This window comes from Leuciscus leuciscus, assembly GCF_965113295.1.
Source record: "Leuciscus leuciscus genome assembly, chromosome: 19".
In the NCBI taxonomy this organism is placed as follows: domain Eukaryota; kingdom Metazoa; phylum Chordata; class Actinopteri; order Cypriniformes; family Leuciscidae; genus Leuciscus; species Leuciscus leuciscus.
Window position 1 is genome coordinate 25,171,197 of NC_138743.1, and position 15,004 is coordinate 25,186,200.

At 45.3% G+C, this 15,004-nt stretch overlaps 1 pseudogene across 1 annotated transcript; it reads right to left on the minus strand.

Annotated features, from left to right (window-relative positions):
* Window positions 1-10,146: 10,146 nt before the first annotated feature.
* On the minus strand, window positions 10,147-11,540 carry LOC309482361 (zona pellucida sperm-binding protein 3-like; annotated as a pseudogene). Its single transcript, XR_014211696.1, has 5 exons — window positions 10,976-11,540; window positions 10,786-10,899; window positions 10,598-10,699; window positions 10,346-10,523; window positions 10,147-10,273 (listed from the first exon to the last, which is right to left on the minus strand). The product of XR_014211696.1 is annotated as a zona pellucida sperm-binding protein 3-like (transcript).
* Window positions 11,541-15,004: the final 3,464 nt, after the last annotated feature.

Below are 15,004 nucleotides of genomic sequence, written 5' to 3' on the forward strand. Positions count from 1 at the left end.
AATCTCAAAAAGAGCATTATGTCTGGTCATATTCCGGCTCAGGCCGAAGGTGTTTTGTATGTAGGAAATGTGCCCACTACCCAGTGCCCACCCCTACACATAAGTACTACCCTCTCTGTGTGTCACACTCATCCAGGGTCAAAAACAGTAAAGCTGGCTCATGCCGCTCGACCGCTAAGTGTAGGAAAAGTGCCCACTACCCAGTGTTCACCCCTGCACATAAGCACTACCCACGCAGTGTCTCACACCACCCCGGGGTCCATATCAGTCAAACCGGCTTGTGCCGTTCATATTTCACATGTAGGGAATGTGCCCGCTGTACAGTGCTCACCCCTACCTATGAACACGACTGTATCTGTGTTATTAAGCACCCCGTGCCTCGTGCCGTGAGCTCACACAGCCTCGTCTGTAATACAACACCTCCCCGTTTCTACGGCCGAGATGTTAGTTACAAAGCCGCCGCATGAAGTGCCGACTGCCCCATTGAATATGAACTTGGTGAACAAAGTATGTCATCATGGCCGGGTTCCCAAGTCCCTGAATATCAGCGACCGGAGCCCAGATTTCATTCTACCCCTGGCCATTCACGCGAAAGCATGGGAATCGATTCCAGGGGTGCAAATGAGTGCTAGAGATAGTGAAACGGGGCTACTCGCTACAATTCGCTCGCAGACCGCCGCGCTTCACAGCCCGGGTCGAAACCTCTGTGAATCAGGAAGTAGCACACCTACTTCGCACCTAGATAGCGAATTTGCTAAGAAAAGGGGCGGTAGAGACCGTCCCCTTGGCAGAGAGCGAGTCGGGGTTTTATAGCCGTTACTTCTTAGTCCCGAAGAAGGACGGCCATACTAGATCTCAGGCTTTTGAACAAAGCTCTTATGATGCGCTCGTTCAAAATGCTCACAACCAGACAAATCCTCGCTCGAATTCGACCGGGGGACTGGTTTATATCAGTGGATCTGAAAGATGCCTACTTTCAGATTCAAATAGCAGCCCGTCACAGGCCATTCTTGAGATTCGCCTTCGAGGGCCAGGCTTATCAGTACACCGTCATTCCGTTCGGCCTGTCTTTAGCACCTTGTACATTTACGAAATGCATGGACACAGTGCTCTTGCCCCTCAGACGGAGGGGCGTGATAATTCTGAACTATTTGGACGACTGGCTGATTTTAGCGCAGTCGAGGGAGGAATTGGTATTGCACAGAGTGCTATTTGCTGGACCATCTAAAACAGTTTGGTCTCAGAGTCAACTGGGCCAAAAGCAATCTATCTCCCAGCCAGGAAATGTCTTTTCTGGGGATAGAGTTGGAATCCAGGTCGATGGTGGCGCGCCTAACGCGAGAACGCGCGGCAGTAATCCAGTGCCTAGCAGAGACATTCTTAGTGGGGAGGAATCTCCCCCTCAGAGTATTTCAGAGGAGGATGGGTCTTATGGCCTCAGCCTCGACGGTGCTGCGGCTGGGTCTGCTATACATGCACCCCTTTCAGCTATGGCTGAGGCGCCGTGTTCCGGCGCGAGCATGGACGTCAGGCTTGCTGCGTCTCACTGTGACTCAGACATGCGTGGCAGCACTGAAACCGTGGACGAGGGCCGACTGGTACCAGTCCGGCGTGAACCTGGGCTTACCCCCAGTAGTCTCGACAGACGCCTCCAACACGGGTTGGGGCGCCCTTTACGAGGGGAGGCCATCGATGGGCCTATGGTCAGACGCCGAAAAGCGTCTACACATAAACTGTCTAGAGATGAAAGCGGTCGAGAATGTCCTGCAGTTTTTCCTCCCTGTGCTGAGGAGTCAACATGTTCTAGTCAGAACAGACAATATGTCAGTGGTGTCTTATATAAACCGCCAGGGTGGCCTCAGGTCCCGGAGCCTGTTTGCAAGAGCAAAACACCTCCTTATATGGGCCCAGCACAATCTGTGCTCGCTGAGAGCAGCACATGTTCAGGGCGTCCTGAACGTGGGCCCAGACATGCTGTCCCGGGCCAAGATTTCCCCAGGGGAATGGTCCCTGCATCCCCTAGTGGTACAAAACATATGGGACATCTTCGGCAGAGCGGAGGTAGACCTATTCGCGTCACAGGCCAACGCTCATTGCCCAATGTTCTTTTCAAAAGAAAGGGACGCGCTGGCCCTAGACTGGCCCAGATGCCCTCTCTATGCATTTCCCCGGGTCGCCTTGTTACCACAGGTAATCAAGCGAATCAGGGAGTGCAAATGCTCAATAGCTTTGGTAGCCCCGCTCTGGGAGAATCAAGTTTGGTTCCCAGAGTTGATGGAACTGGGGAGCACAGCTCCATGGCTGATTGCGCGGATGAATTTGGCACCCATACCCCGAGCTGTGGGCCCTACATGTGTGGGCGATCAATTACTACCATTTCACCTCCCAGAGGGAGTGATGAACACGATCACACAGGCTAGAGCTCCGTCTACTAGATGGCTCTACGCGTCTAAATGGTCAGTGTTCGCTGAATGGTGTTCAGCTCATGAATCGGACCCGCTACATTGTGAGGTAACGGTGGTGCTTTCTTTCTTGCAAGAGTTGTTGGACAGCGGGAGAACCCCATCCACACTCAAGGTGTATGTGGCGGCCATAGCAGCATTTACAAAACCTGTAAATGGCCAGTCGCTGGGAAAGAATGACCTCATAATCCGTTTTCTCAGGGGTGCTAGGCAAGGCAAGGCAAGGCAAGGCCAGGCAAGTTGATTTATATAGCACATTTCATACACAATGGCAATTCAAAGTGCTTTACATAGAAGAAATTAAAATAATAAAAAGAAATAAGAATAATTAAAACAGTTTGGAAAAATAAAATGAAATACAGTACAGTACAGTCGGACGAACAGCGGCACAGTGCTCATTCAGTAAATGCACAGCTAAACAGAAGTGTTTTGAGTCTGGATTTGAATGTGACCACTGTAGGAGCACATCTGATCTCTTCTGGAAGCTGGTTCCAGCTGCGGCTGGCATAATAGCTAAAAGCAGACTCACCATGCTTAGAGTGAACCCTTGGTATTTCTAGCTGATATGATCCTAATGATCTGAGTGATCTGTTGGGTTTATATTCAGTGAGCATATCTGCAATGTATTGAGGTCCTAGGCCATTGAATGACTTATATACCAGTAATACAACTTTGAAATCAATCCTAAATCTAACTGGGAGCCAGTGTAAAGACCTGAGGACTGGTGTGATATGTTCATATTTTCTGGTTCTGCTCAGAATCCTCAGCTGCAACTGTCTTATGGTCTTTTTGGGAAGGCCAGTGAGGAGTCCATTACAATAATCCACCCTGCTGGTGTTGAAAGCATGCACAAGTTTCTCTAAGTCTTGTCTGGAAACAAAGCATCTAATTCTTGCAATATTTTTTAGATGATAGTATGCTGATTTAGTTATTGCTTTGACATGACTACTGAAACTAAGGTCTGACTCTAGTGTCACACCAAGATTCCTGACTTGATTTTTAGTTGTTTGACCCCTAGAGTGAAGGTATGTGTTCACCTTGAGAACTTCATCTTGGTTTCCAAATGCAATGACTTCAGTTTTATCTCTTTTTAACTGAAGAAAGTTTTGGCACATCCAACTGTTGACTTCATCAATGCATCGGCACAGGGAGTCAATGGGGCTGTAATCGTTAGGCGATAGGGCTAAGTACAGCTGTGTGTCGTCTGCATAGCTGTGGTAAGCAATTTGGTTATTTCTCATTATTTGGCTCATTGGGAGCATATACAGGTTGAACAGGAGTGGTGCAAGAATTAAGCCTTGAGGGACTCCGCATGTCATGAATGTGCACTCAGACTTATGGTCTCCTATACTCACATAATAACCTCTCCCATCTAAGTATGACCTGAACCATTTTAGGACTATCCCAGAAAGCCCCACCCAGTTTTCCAGCCTGTCGCGAAGTATGTTATGATCGACAGTGTCAAATGCAGCACTGAGGTCGAGTAGTACCAGCACTGATAATTTTCCTGAATCAGTATTTAAGCGAATATCGTTTATTATCTTTATGAGCGCTGTCTCTGTGCTGTGATGCGGTCGGAAACCAGATTGAAAATTGTCAAAGTATCCATTCGAGCATAAGAATTTGTTCAGCTGATTGAAGATAACTTTTTCAATGATCTTGCCTATGAAAGGAAGATTCGATATCGGTCTATAGTTGCTTAATATGGTCTTATCCAGATTGTTCTTTTTCAGGAGGGGCTTGACAACTGCAGTTTTCAGGGAGTTTGGAAAACTCCCAGAGAGAAGTGAGGCATTTACCACTTCTAGAAGATCTGCTTCTAAACTGTTTAACACACTTTTGAAAAAAGATGTGGGAAGTGTGTCAAGGGCGCATGTTGATGTTTTAAGGTGCTGTACGGTTTCTACCAAAATTTTGCCATACATTTTTTTGAAATCAGACAAAGTTACTACTTTTTCAGGTGGTCTGATCTGTCTGACCCCAGCACAACTCAAGGATGTGCTGATCACCTTTCTGATATTATTGATTTTGTCAGAGAAGAAAGAAGCAAACTCACTGCACTTACTGTTTGAGAGCATTTCACTGGGAATCTGGCTTGGGGGGTTTGTCAGTCTCTCTAAAGTAGCAAAAAGAGTGCGTGTGTTGTTTAAATTGCTGTTTATAATATTTGAGAAGAAAGTCTGTCTAGCTTTGCCTAGTTCCATATTGAAAGCATGAAGGCTGTCTTTGTAGATGTTATAATGGACTACAAGTTTTGTCTTCCGCCACATGCGCTCTGCTTTTCTGCATTGTCTTTTCATATTTTGCACTGCTGTTGAGTTTCTCCAAGGTGCTTTTTGTCTGCCACTCTTCTTCCTGACTTTCACAGGAGCAATATCATCAATTGCACTTTTAACTTTTGAGTTAAAAGAATCAAGGAGAAAATCAACAGAGTCAGCTGATATGCTTGGTGTTAAGGATATAGCCTTCATACATAGTACACTAGTGTTCTCATTTAAGCATCTCTTCTTGACAGACACAGATCTAGTTTCAATGGCAGGAGAGATCAATATATCAAAGAAAATACAGAAATGATCAGACAGTGCTACATCCTTAATAACAATCGATGAAATGTTTAGACCCTTACTGATAAGTAAATCTAGAGTGTGTCCATGATTGTGTGTGGGTCCATGTACATGCTGAGTCAGATCAAAAGTTTTTAAAACAGTTTTGATTTCTTTTGCCATATTGTTTTCTGCATTATCTATGTGAATGTTAAAATCTCCAGCAATGGCAAAACAGTCAAACTCTGAGGTAAAAATTGTTGATAACAGTTCTGTAAATTCCTCAGCAAAGGCTGGAGAGTATTTTGGAGGCCTGTAAATAATGATGAGTAAAATGCGTGGAGCACCTTTTAATACAATACCCAGATATTCGAAAGACGTGTAGTTCCCAAATGATATTTGCTTACATTGATAGATATCTTTAAAAAGAGCAGCTAGACCCCCATCTCTTTTAACAGCTCTGCAGACACTCATAAAAGTAAAGTTAGGAGGGGATGTTTCATTTAGGATTGTTGCACTGCAGCTGTCTTCTAGCCAGGTTTCATTTAGAAGCATAAAATCCAGGTTGTTTGTGGTTATTAAGTCATTGACTAGAAGTGATTTATTTTTAAGTGAGCGGATGTTTAAAATTGCTAACTTAACAGTCTTACTTTTTTTTCCCCTACACCAATCTTAGTTAGACGTGCAATAGGCACCAGATTAGTTGAGTTTGCTGTACGGCTATTGAAGGCCTTAGACTTTCTATCTTGTAATAGAACAGCAATAGAGAAAGATACAGGCACACTGGGTTCCCGCTTGTTCTGTAAACATTTGAGAAAGTTACTGTTATCAAAGCGGGGACCCGACACACATCACTGAGAGCTGGTATCAGTTGTTTTTGGTTCAACTCGAGCAGATGGAGGAGGGTGTGGGCCCTGGCGTTGTGGCAGAGGCCGAAGAGCTCTCACAGAGGCAGGGGGAGGGTGAGCTGGGCCCGCAGGCTTTGGTGGTAGCGGTGCCCGGCGTTTTTTGGTTGATATCTGGGGGCTTGCAGCAAAAGAGTGGGATAGTCTGGTTCCAGCATGCACCAGTTCTTCCATTTTCTGTGAGAAGCACAGAAGTGGAGTTGCTGGTGAGAGGGAAAAAGTGTCTGGTGAAAGGGGCTGTTGTTCCGGTGTTATCGGAGGCTGTAATATGCTGTCCTGGCTTCCCTGGCTGTTTTCCAGGAAGTCGTCCTTGGGTGCTGAATCTTGGAGCAGTTCTGATATGTCTGTCTGTAGTGAGCTCTGTGGGCAGGGCTCAGCTGAGATTGTGTCCGTGAGCAGAGGTTGTTGTGGCTCAGTGGTGTTATCATTGTCCTTGTGTGAAATGTCAACATCATGTCCATTCTGAAGTGAAGTCCTGTGGTCATTCATACTGTGTCCAGGTGTGTGTGTGCCGTTCTGATTGAGTGGATTGGCACACACTGCAGAAGGATGATTGAGGGAGAAGTAGATATTGTCCTTTAGCACTCTTGAGCCAAGTTTGTTTGGATGGCGGCCATCCTGATGAAACAGTTGTCTCTGACTCCAGAAGAGATTGAAGTTGTCAATGAAGTTTACTCCTTTTATATTGCAGGTTTTTTGCAGCCATGTATTAATCCCAAGAAACCGTGAAAACCTGTTTGTCCCTCTTGCTGGGAGTGGTCCACTGATGAATGTCTGAACTTTCAGTTTTTTAAGTGTTTTAAAAAGTTCATTGAAATCCTTCTTAAGGAGTTCTGACTGCTCTTTATGAATGTCATTCTTCCCCACATGAATGATGAGTCGATTTGCAGTCTTATGTTTCATTAGAATGTTCTGAAGTTCCCTGTTTATATCAGAAGTTGTTGCTTGTGGAAGGCAGCATTTATTTCTGTGTTCGATCACATTCATCACGTTTGGGGATTCCTCATTTACATTCATTAGTGCTTCAAATCTGTTCTCAAGATGTATAGGTGTTGGTAGGAGACCAGTGTTTGCAATCCTTGTCAGAGCTGTATCTGGGGTAGAGGATGCTACTGCGGTAATATGTGAAGCTCGTGACAATCTGATGTCTCGAGTGCCTTTGGGTCTCGCTCCCTGTTTGTGCCATCGATTTGTAAGTCGATCGGCTTGTTTCTCTACCTGTCGAGGAGCACTAGTTTCATGGGACTCACCGGCTATATGCTGAGGGCGTCCGTGATGAAGCTCTGTTGTGTGTTCCGTCTGGTGGTCCCGTAAATAACTTTGTTTCAAGAACTGCAATCCTTTGTAAAAGTCTGTGGCAGTTAGTGCAGCAAGTAGATTCCAGAAGAGGCATTTTCTCTCTTATCCTTGTAGGCAGTTGTGTTTTCCTTTCCCCGGAATGTAAGCTGGTCGGGTAGAAGAATTCTGCGTTTTTGTAGTAATCCAAACTTTGTCGTTTGAGCACTGTGCTGATTTGCTGAAGTTAAAATTAGGTAATAAAAGGAGCTAAAATTATAAAAGTATAGAAGATAAAATATAAAAGCGATAGAGCAAAGCGCGGAGCAGTAAGCAAGAGCGTCCGAAAAGTAGCTGAGCAGGAAGAACAATGCTAGGAGGCTGAATCCTCCTCGACCCCCCTCGGTTCCAGTTTGGGACCTTTCTACGGTCCTAGAGGCCATGAAAGGTAGCCCATTTGAACTTTTACATGCGGTGGAGCTAAAATACCTTTCCTCAAAACCGTTTTTCTGCTGGCAATGGCCTCAGTAAAACGGGTGGGCGACCTACACGCGCTCTCAGTGAGTGCTACGTGTCTGGAATTTGGGCCTAATGACAAACCAAGGCATGGTTATGTGCCGAAGGCAACTCCGTCCAGAGCGCAAGTTATTTCCCTGTCAGCCCACCCTGTACCCAACAGTGAGGATGGGGTTAATTTCCTTTGCCCAGTTAGGGCCTTGAGGATTTATGTGGTACGTTCTGCTGCCTTTAGGCAGACAGAGCAGCTTTTCGTTCTTTCGGTGGCCGTGTTAAAGGGCTAGCCACCTCGAAACAGACCCTGTCCAGATGGATAGTTGATGCTATTGCGTCAGCTTACGCCTCCAAGAGCCTGGATTGCCCCTTGGGCGTTAGAGCCCACACAACTAGAGGCATGGCCTCGTCGTGGGCATGGACAAGTGGGGTCTCACTTCACGACATTTGTATGGCAGCAGGCTGGGCCTCACTGTCTACATTTGTAAGGTTTTATAACCTAGAAGTGCCCGCCTTACAGCGGCTAAACTTACTCAACACGAGAGTACTCTCGTAAGAGAACAACACTCGGTTACTAACGTAACCTCGGTTCTCTCTAGAGAGGGAACGAGTGTTGCGTAACCTGCCGTGCTTGTGCTGCGTTATGGTTTCGCTTCCAGTTGACTGAAATCATAGTGCAACCTAAGCGATGGTTATTTATAGGCTTAGGCCACACCCATATTGGCGGGCCATGACGTAGCGCAGGGAAAGCTTCCCATTGGCGCTGAAGTCATGGCAGACGCACTGATAGGTTGCAGCAGTTGCCGCAGAGCAGCCTATAGGCGCGCGAGCTGCCTTGCCTAGGTCTGCTGCTGTAGCAAATGCGTTTTAAATTATTAAAAATTAAAGGATAATTTTCTGCTTCAGTATTCTCGAGAAAAAGGAGTTTTTCCCGTAGCGTAAGCTAAACTTACGCAACACTCGTTCCCTCTCTAGAGAGAACCGAGGTTACGTTAGTAACCAGGTGTCGTTCTTTATCGCTTTAACATGTCGAAAACTATATTTTACCGCTGACACAAATTATGTAACTAATATCAAATATAATTTGATTTGAACTCAATCACTGAATTTTTTGTCAGACAAAAACACAGTTTGGAAAATGGATTCATGATGTACTCACTCATTTTATCATTTTTGTCAATTTTGAACACAGACAAATAAAGATACAGACAGCAGCTTTAAAGTTGCAATTTAAATTAAATGAAAGATTTTGATCACGGCATGATTTGAGGATAGTTTAGCCATTACAAAACCAGACAGTATGTGAGAATTTAAATTCAGAAACAAATAGATTTGCATTGTTTAGAGAAGTTTAATTCAAGAAAACAAATCAAAAGTGCCCCTAAATGAAGAACCACTCCAATTTTATAAATTTTTGTTTGATTTAACATAAATCCAACTTCTGAAGTCCTCCCTGCTGCTGAGGAACAGCCAGAGCAGGAGGTCCTGGTCAAGGGTAAGAATAAATCTATGAGATTTAAAATATATATAATAATAATAAAGCTTATAAAATAATATATATAATTGAATTTCATACTATGATTGTTTCTTTTATGGAAACCTATGTTTCTCAGTGACACCACCATCAGGTCGATTGGGGTGAGCCTTGGTGACAGACAGGGTGGGTATACTACCATCCCTCAAAGTTTCAATTTCTTACTTGGAAATTCTATCAATTACAATAGGGTTTCAGCATACACACTTCAACCCCCAATAATAAAGCAAAAGCATCCAGTAAGCACCAGAAAGGATGATGCTATTGAAATGGCCTTAGTGTTGTAATAGTCCTGGCCCCACAAATGACTTGCGCAATATGCCGCCCTACCCAACATAGGCCAGTAGAAATAGGCTTTTTGTGGTGCATAACTGAACAGAAACCATGTAAACTGAATAAATGTTTAAGTGTAGTATTTGTGCAAGTAAAGACAACAAAAACATTAATAACATTTATTAAGATCACCAGAAGTCGCATGACATTTCCAGTTATTTTTGGCCATAGCCTTTAACCTCAATGGGGCCAACAGATGCTCTTTCCCAGCGCAGATCTGAAGAACAAATGATTAGTGAAAACTAAAGCCATGCATGACAACAAGTTATCAGAGTTAGTCCAAACCTGTAAGCAGTTGATCACTTCCACTTCTGATGCTACAAGTAGTGTCACAGCAGCCACACACCTGGTCAGAACCATCTGCAGACACCCACCTGACAAAACAAACCCTCAATTAAGTTAAAGCAACTAATTCACCTGTACACTAATCTAGCATGAAACATACCCATTAGCAGAGAATGAACAAGCTTTCTGTTCAGAACTTGGAGAGGTTGCTGCAGCCACCTTCAAAATGCATGTGATGTAGACCTGCAGAGACAATTGTTTGTACACCATGGCAGCATATCATACAAATAGTTACACAACTACAAGACATACACACTGTCTGCTTGCTGGAACCTGAACGCCTCTAGCTGAAACCCTAGCTTATCACCTTGAGTCCAGGGCATAAAGGAAGACGTGGAGCCTGTGAGCTTGGCATCAACCAGGCACCTGTGAACAGAACCCAGTTAGAAGTCACACGACCCTTCTGGAAGCTGGGACACATGAGGTAGCACCTCTTACCCATTATTCTCAATAAAGGAGTATCTGGGGACAGACGCAACATCAGGGACTGCAGTAGCCACGCAGCTGTCCACAAACACACGGACGGGAACATGGCTGTACAAACGCACTGATGCTTCAAGATTTATCATGTCACCCAGGAAGTACTGGTTAGAAGGTCTCTCAAATCTCCAGTCATCTGCAGAGAGAGAAAAAGTAGTCTTAGACAGATGGGTCACAAGCATACTACAAATCTGTTTGGCCTACACCAACCCGTCATGAGCTTGAGGGAGAAGACAAAGACTTCCTCTGCAACCTTAGTTATTTTATGGGATCCAAGTGGGCATTAAGGCATCGCTGCTCACATTATGTGTTCTGTAAGAGTTAAACAAGCGGTCATCTCTTGCCCATGAACGGCAGGGTTAGAACATCCGGTGAGCCTGAATTAATTGAATCCTCACCTTGGATAGTGACACTCGATACCAACCACCACACCTGACAATAGGAACACCATATGAAGCCTCTTGCTGGGTGTAGCTAATGTTGAACCTATAGACAAGCTCATCCTCAGTCACCTAAACAGAAAGGTTAATAGAAGAACAGTCACATGGACAGTTCAGAATACCCATGATTGTCACAACAGAACCTTACCATTGATGTGCCGCTACATCCATGCAGTTCAGACTCAAAGATCAGCACTTGAGCTGAAGAATCCTCTCCAGTTGCAGTACAGCCTCCCAGTGTAAAACCAGAGGACAACACTGGGTGCCCAGTCCCAAAGAAGTCCTTCATCACTTCCACATATACTGAATTCTCTCCACACTGAGCAGCTACACTGTTGGCAGGGACAGGATAAAGCAACTCAAAAGGAACGTCTGGCTGCTGTGGTTCCTCTGGTAGACTTGGAAAGCTCCACATCAGTTTCACCATTGGACCCTGCAACAGCTCTTTTAATTGAACACCCATAAAATCTTGAGAAGACTTTCCAAAGTCAGTCCTGACTGGTGTCTGGATAGGAAACTGAGCGGGAAACATTTGTGGTGCAAATACAGCGTTACTGGGAACCAAAGACATCCCGGAATCAACCTGTCGAGAAGCTTGATCTAATGTTCTAGGCTTAAACTCGCTTGGACTACAATTATGTGCTGCTCTTGCTCTCCATTTTGCTCCAGAAAATCCAAGCACAAGAATAAACACCAATCCAAATCCAACCTGCCACAACCCCATTATTGCCAAGCTTGTTTCAATGACACATTAGGGTGCTACCATCCAAATTTATGCAGATGTAAATCAGAATGGCTCCACCTCTCTTGTGACAAGCATAATTTTTCTCTGCACCTGCCAATTTACTCAGTCAATATAACACAGGTGAAAATCATTGATTCTAAATGAAGTACCATATAAGGGCATGTTATTAGTAGCTAAACCAAATAATTGCTTATTTTAAATATCAAAATGACAGATCAATTTCCTGAAACACAAACAACCCCAAGTCTTTTTGTGTCTTCCTTTTTTATTATTTCAGAAACATGGCCACAGACAGAATTGTACATTATTCAAAATAATAAAGTTTAGTATGTTTCAGGTTTAGATTGTAACACGTTCTTCCCTCACATCAACAGTAATCTTCACAATGGACTGAAATGGAGAAATTTTGTTCAGAACCAAAGGAATGCAGGATCATAACATTATTTTATTATAGATGCACTGATATGTTTTCTCCCCATTACAACTGTTATGTTTAGGTTGATCAGAGTGTTTGTGGATTCATTGTAGACTTCATTCTTTCTTGAACTACAGTATATGCTAGTCAGCACCAAAAGACTATAATCTGAACAGTCTACTACAAAAATTGAATTTAAAATGAAAAAAGGTTGTTGTTTAAAGCATGTTTAACAAACTCCATTGATTTTTATATCCAACTATATGAAAAACATGGCCAATGTAGTAAATACACACATTCATGGAGTGAGTGGAGCTAGTTGTAACACACATGGTTTAAAACTTTACACACATGCTTGCATGACAAAACTTGGTGTATTTACTAGTTGCCATATCAACACTGTATAGACCTTATGTAGCCCCGCCCCTTTTTAGCGCTGCAGTCGTTGTCTTTTGACTTCCGGTCTGTATTTTCACAGCGATCTTGCGTATTTATGAATGAACGGCTCGTTTTAAAATCTTCCCGGTCTACTGACATTTGTTAAGACATCTGCTTTAAACATTACAATCCTCATGATAACTTTCGTTAACTTTACATTAAGTAAATCCACTTCAAAAGCTAATTACTCCTGGACAGTAATGCCATAAATATACAAAACGACTGCAAAAACGACACTCGGTTACTAACGTAACCTCGGTTCTCTCTAGAGAGGGAACGAGTGTTGCGTAAGTTTAGCTTACGCTACGGGAAAACTCCTTTTCTCGAGAATACTGAAGCAAGAAAATTATCCTTAATTTTCCAAAATGTAAAATGCATTTGCTGCAGCAGGCAGACATAGGCGAGACAGCTCGGGTGCCCATTGGCTGCTCTGCGGCAACTGCTGCAACCTATCAGTGCGTCTTGGCATGACTCCAGCGCCAATGGGAAGCCTTCCCGCGCTACGTCATGACCCGCCAAAATGGGTGTGGCCTAAACCTATAAATACCCATCGCCCAGGTTGCACAATGATTTCAGTCGACTAGAAGCGAAACCACAATGCAGCACAAGCACGGCAGGTTACGCAACACTCGTTCCCTCTCTAGAGAGAACCGAGGTTACGCTAGTAACCGAGTGTCGTTCTCTTACGAGAGTACTCTCGTGTTGCGTAAGTTTAGCTTACGCTACGGAAACCCAATGTAAAACGCTGTGCGTGCTAAGATTCCAACACCAATCTCCCAAAGGCAGTAAGCCCGGGGCTCATGTAAAGTGGAATAAACACGAAGCGGCAGAACGGGGAGGGACGACTCGGTAATGTGAGATAGGTGCGCACACATATATACAGTTAGGGCAGTACATCAATCTTGAAACTGCATAAGCCCACAGGACGTTGCAGCATATCAACAGTCTAACCAAACTGAGTTGGGTAGACAATGTTAATATGGTATAATCAGACTGAGAACAGCCTGGCCTGTAAGGCGGGCACTTCTAGGTTATAAAACCTTACAAATGTAGACAGTGAGGCCCAGCCTGCTGCCATACAAATGTCATGAAGTGAGACTCCACTTGTCCATGCCCACGACGAGGCCATGCCTCTAGTTGAGTGGGCTCTAACCCCAAAGGGGCAATCCAGGCCCTTGGACGCATAAGCTGACGCGATAGCATCCACTATCCATCTGGACAGGCTCTGTTTCGAGATGGCTAGCCCTTTGACGCGGCCACTGAACGAAAGAAAAGCAGCTCCGTTTGCCTAAAAGCAGCAGAGCGCTGCACATAAATCCTTAAAGCCTTTACTGGGCAGAGGAAGTTAACCCCAGCCTCACTGTCGGACGCAGGGAGGGCCGAAAGGGAAATAACCTGCGCTCTAAACGGAGTCGCAAGCACCTTCGGGACGTAACCATGCCTTGGTTTGAGGGTGACCTTAGAGTCATTAGGCCCAAATTCCAGGCACGTAGCGCTCACTGAGAGCACGTGCAGGTTGCCCACCCGTTTTACGGAGGCTAGTGCCAGCAGAAAAGCGGTTTTGAAGGACAGGTACATTAGCTCCACCGCGTGTAATGGTTTGAATGGTCCACCTTTCATGGCCTCTAGGACCGTGAAAAGGTCCCAAGCTGGAACCGAGGGTGGCAGAGGACGGTTCAGTCTCCTAGCACCCCTGAGGAAACGAATTACGAGGTCATTCTTTCCCAGCGACTGGCCATTCACAGGCTTCGTAAAAGCCGCTATAGCCGCCACATACACCTTGATCGTGGATGGGGTACTCCCGTTATCCAACAGCTCGAGTAGGAAAGAGAGCACCGCCGTTACCTCACAATCTAGCGGGTTTAAGTCGTGAGCTGAGCACCATTCAGCGAACACTGACCATTTAGACGCATAGAGCCGTCTAGTAGACGGAGCTCTAGCCTGTGTGATCGTGTTCAGCACTCCCTCTGGGAGGTGAAATGATGATAGTTGATCGCCCACACATGTAGGGCCCACAGCTCGGGGTATGGGTGCCAAACTGCGCCCTGGGCCTGGGACAACATATGAGGAGGCTATTGCACGAAGGTTCCGGGACTTGAGGCCGCCCTGGCGATTTATATAGGACACCACTGACGTGTTGTCTGTTCTGACCAGAACGTGGTGGTTCCTTAACACGGGGAGGAAGAACTGAAGGGCGTTTTCGACCGCTTTCATCTCTAGACAGTTTATGTGTAGACGCTTCTCTGCGTCTGACCACAAGCCCATGGAGGGTCTCCCTTCGTAAAGGGGCGCCCCAGCCCGTGTTGGAAGCATCTGTCGAGACTACTTTGATTTGTGAGGCGGCGCCCAGGTTCACGCCGGTTCTCATCCACGGTTTCAGAGCTGCTGCGCATGTCTGATTCACCGTGAGACGAAGCAAACCTGACGTCCACGCTCGCGCTGGTACACGCCGTTTCAGCCACAGCTGACCCAGTCGCAGCACCGTCGAGTCTGAGGCCATGAGACCCATCATCCTCTGAAACACTCTGAGGGGAAGATTCTTCCCTATAGTGAATGTCGCTGCAAAGCGCTGGATCGCT